The sequence below is a fragment of the Octodon degus genome, unplaced genomic scaffold (genome assembly GCF_000260255.1).
Source record: "Octodon degus isolate 3935 unplaced genomic scaffold, OctDeg1.0 scaffold00366, whole genome shotgun sequence".
Lineage (NCBI taxonomy): Eukaryota > Metazoa > Chordata > Mammalia > Rodentia > Octodontidae > Octodon > Octodon degus.
In genome coordinates this window covers 395,405-400,380 of record NW_004524942.1, presented here as the reverse complement: position 1 = coordinate 400,380, position 4,976 = coordinate 395,405, and positions in this window count along the sequence as shown.

Genomic DNA, 4,976 nt, shown 5'->3' with positions numbered 1-4,976 from the left:
CCTACATTTGTCTTAAATTTCTTCTTATATTTGGTGTTTGAATTAAGAAGGACAACGTAATGCAATGTGACATCCCATGAGTGAAGAGGAAGCATATGAAAAAATTATATCTAAAAAGTAAGCCTAAATGCAAGGTCACTGTATGTTATTCAAAAATGGAAAACTTCAATATTAATAACCTGTAATAATTAGACTATAGTATGATAGTGTAAAGGAATCAAGATACACCATGTCTTCATTCACAAAATAAACACCAACAAACAGAATAACTGAATTAGTCCAGAGTATATTCTCTAACCACATAGAATAAAACTTGCAATTAAAAACAGAAAACATAAATAAAATCTCCAAATATTGAGAAGTTACATAATATATTTCTAAACAATCTGGGAATACAAGAATTAAAGGAAGGAAAAAATACATAGACCACAATGAAAATGAACTTAATGAAATATTTGGAATGAAGCTAAAGTAGCACAGAGGGGAAAATCTATAGCACCTAATATTTATGTTAGGCAAGAAGTTATCAAATAAGTTACTTCTTATCTTAAAATGGAAAACAAAGAATAAAAAAACCCCACAAAAACAGAAGGAAGAAAATAGTGAAGATAAATAACAGATCAATGAGACTGTGAACATGAAAATAATACAAAAATCAGTGAAACTGTAAACTGAGTCATTTAAAAAATTAATAAAATGATGATCCTCTGACAAGACTGAAAAATACAAAAAAAAAGACACAAATCATGAATGTTAGCAATAAAACACACTATTCCTTTGCATCCTACTGCTTCCAAAAGGAAAATAAAGGAATACAAAAACCCCACTGTATTCTCATATATTTAAAATCCTGAAGGAAACCAATTAAATCGTCAAAGCCACCAACTAGCAAAGTCTGTCAAAATAAAGTAACTTACCTGAATTGTAGTATAGTAAGTAGAAAAGTTCAATATCTCATTAGAACTCTCCTGAGAAAAGCAGGTAAGAAAAAAAAAAGTCTCGATTCAGTGTACATGCTGGACCAGACCAAGCTGTTGCTGCTTGCAACCCAGAGCTTCCTTAACGCACTTCATCCTTTATATTGGTGTTGCTTATTGCAAAAAATGCAAAAAGACATCACCTTATCACAGCAAAAATAAGTTTGCAATACTGATCTGTGTTATCTTTTTTCCATATGTTCTAAAAATTAAGAAAATGGTTTGCTTAATTCACATGGGGGCCTCTCACTTTTATGCAGCCTATGAAGGTATAATAGAAAGAGCACTATCAAAACTGTGCTTCAAGAGCAATAGGCTTCACTTTGACTTTTATGCTAAACAACACTGCCTAGTTTTATTGTGTGTGAGAGAAAAAAGAACAAAGATTTTTAAAATGCAAACACCAAAAATCGTTTTACCCATGTTTCTTTCACTGCAAAACATACTATTCCTATCAGAGACCTCCAACTAGTCACTCTTACTCTTCACATTTCATAAAGCATAATGTTTTTTTTTCTATTTTAATTTTTATCACTCCATTTTTGCAGTGTATGATCACGTCTCTCATGGAGGGTTGGTACCTGCAGGTAACACATCACAGTCGTTTTTCCATCCTCTTCCCCTCATTTTCCTTCCAGTCCCTCTATCTCTTGATCATCTTGTTTGAAAAAAATCTATTTCCTATTCTCTTTTATTTTGTTATTTATTTAGATTTTGGATTTCTCATGGAAAATGAAACAGTGATATTTAATGCTATATGTCTGGTTTATTTCACTAAACCTTATGGTCTCAAGATGCAACTATAAATTACCTGTTTCTTTGTTTTCATAGTATCCTCAAATTAAGTGTCTAATATGTCATCAGTTTGCTTAAACAAGGCATCTCTAAAAACACTAACAACAACAAAAGCCTATTAGCATCTCCTTCTACCATTATAACGCTACACTTTCTTTGGAGCCCACATTCTACAAAATTAAGAACAAAGGACTTAGAAGACTTACATGGTTATGGTACATATATTTCCAAAATGAGAAATTCAAAGGTTCTTTCTTAGCACATTTTATATGGCACTAGCACGCCTTCAGTTCTCAAGCTTTCCAGGACGTATTGGTTATACCTGCCAACCTTGACCCTATCGCCAGTCAAGTGATGCACTGATCCATCCTTTGGGAATGGAGTTCCCTCGCTTACAAAGCAAAGATTGGATTAGGACTCCTCCCGATCATTGCTGGTGCTGGGTTGTTCTTGTTCACTCATCTTTTTGTCAAGGAATTTGTGCAGCTTTGGTCATAAAATCACATCATAACCACTGTGATTGTAGAGGCTGTTGGAACATCTAAGGTAGACCTACTCCTTCCTATGGATGAGTTGTAGGAAAACAACTTTTTTTCTGGGACATAATTTTTAAGTGCTGCATTTGTGCAAATATCTAAGTCTTATTAAAGATGCCAGATTGGATCTCAATGGTAGATGTGTTCTGTAAACCTTTTTAAATGGAGATTTCTAAGCTGAATAGACTTAATAAAAAAATTGTGCAGTTCTGTGAAGTGGCTCTACTCAAATTATTTTAAAGATTTTTAAAAATTTAACTCTTATTCTATTTGTACCTTATACCCTTAAAATTTCTTCATACTCTAAGTGCTTATTAAAATTCTTATGATTTATTTGAAATGTCAAGAAATAAGTCTCAGTTTTAATGACAAATTTCAAGTGCCTCATTGGCCACTTCACTATGTCATCTACTTATTAATCAGTTAATTTCATCAAATTCATTCTGGCTTACGAGTTGGAAAAACATCCTTATGAATTATAATAATTGATCTGGTTGATAAATTTCTCAAATTTATTGCCATTTTAAAAATCTGTTTATCTCCTCAATGTTTTAAATGAAGTTAAAATACCAGAGATGCTGTTTAGCAAATTATCTAATATATTGTCAAGTTGCTTAAGCAGGGTCATCTCTAAAAGCAATAACAACAAAAGCCTATTCACAACTCATTCTAGCAATATAGTACAGAGAGGTTTTTTTGTTTTGTTTTGTTTTGTTTTTGAGCCCATATTTTACAAAATTAAGAACAAATGATTTATTAGACTTATGTGGTTTCACTACATATATTTCTAAAAGGAGGACATCGAAGGTTCTTTCTTGAAATGCTTTATGATGGTACCTGCAGGTCTTTAGTTTGGTCCTGACTTTCTAATACACAAGATTTTGTTTTATTCCCCTTTCAACATTCTTAAGTTCATAGATGAATTTGACACAGGTTGCACTCTAATGATTGACTTTAATAAGATAATTTTTTCTATCCTAATAATAAAATATCTTATCAATGTTCAAGCTGTGTTTTTGTGATAACTTGTCTATCATTGAACTATCTATATTGGTAATACCAGACACTCTCAAAACCCCTTAATGCCCACCTCTCCTTATCCTCAACGAAATAGTTGTAAGAAAAGACTAGCATTTACTTGACTGGCAAACATTTTTATGTAAGGACAGGGAGAGATGCTTGGTCAATTTCCTTCTAATACAACCCGCTGGGATTGGGTTACATGATCCTGGCTGTATGTCACTGAGAATGAAAGCCTTTAGTTATCATTTGACTAATGTGCTCAGCATGGCAAGAAAATGATCTCCACCATTTTTCAAATGTCCTGAATTAGCAATTACCTTTTAATCACTTTAGTTAAAGATAAATCCATTTTCTTAACAAGAAAAACAAACATGCATATGCCACAAATAGGTAAAAAATGATATTGAAGCAGCAGAAATTAAAAACAAAAGTACAATATAAAAAAACATAAAAATAGTATAGTACAATAATTCTGAATAACTTTATAGAAAATCATTCCTTTGTATTTACTAACTATGCAATCTTGGATGGGTGGTGAAGACATGGAAGGTGTACAAGTTGGACCTTTCCTATTATTCCTTTTGATGTCTAGGGGTAAGAACTGATTAGTATATACTGAGAAAGAAAGAAACTAATGAAATTGTATCATGAGTGTATTTATAGAAGTGAAATTCTACTGAGGTCTTCATAGATCCAACCTCAAGCATGATTAGAAACAAAACATTGTCATTATGCATTTTACACTTATCTTTATGGCTTAGTGGCAAATTTGAAAAGGAGGCTAAGAAAACCCAGAGAATTTATGGCTTTAATAATTGACAGAGAAGAAAGACTGGGAATTTGAAAACATTTTTCTGCTTGTTGGCTCTGGTTTTGTGAAGCAGAAACAAAAGCGCAAAGTCAAGACCTTGGCTGCCCCTTAGTTTCCTAGCACCAGTGACTGGCTCTGCCCGCCCTACATATCACTCTGCATTTATTTATTTATTTACTCTCCAATTGCCTACACTGGCTCTCAGTAAGACTGAAGCAATGGGTAGAGTATTCCTCCTGCTACCCATTCACCTTGCTTTGTAGGTTTTCCCACCATCCCTCATACATCTTGCCTCCAGTGTAGTATTCTCCCTAAGACCTCCCTGCTGTGTTTTGCTCATAGCAAGCTTTCAGTTAATCCCTATTGAGGTGTTAAGAGATAACCAGTGTTAGAGGAAGGAATCCTCCTAAGACAGTTTAAGAGTTAAATGAGGCTCTTTGAAGACCCAAATGTTCAGTTACACAGAGAAAGCAACAGGAAAGACCTCTCAGTCATTAACAGCAAAACAACCAGTGGACTTTCACTCTTGCAGCCAACACCCCTAGGGAATTAGAGACACCGGAAGTGACTTTGGAAGAAGAGGCTCAAGGAACTCCGGGAGTAGTGATGGACTTCAGAGCGGGACAAATGAGACTAGGTAAGGACTCCCACTCCCAGCTTTAGAATTTGAAACTTGCAGTTTCCTGTAGATGCTACTGTTCTGTCAGATCTGGAATTACTCTGCCAGAGTCCTTTATTTCAAGAAATACAGTTATTGCTTGTTCACGAAGGTTTATACTTCGGAGAAGTCTGAAACTGCATGTCAGGATCAGCTACTTAGAATGAATATATATA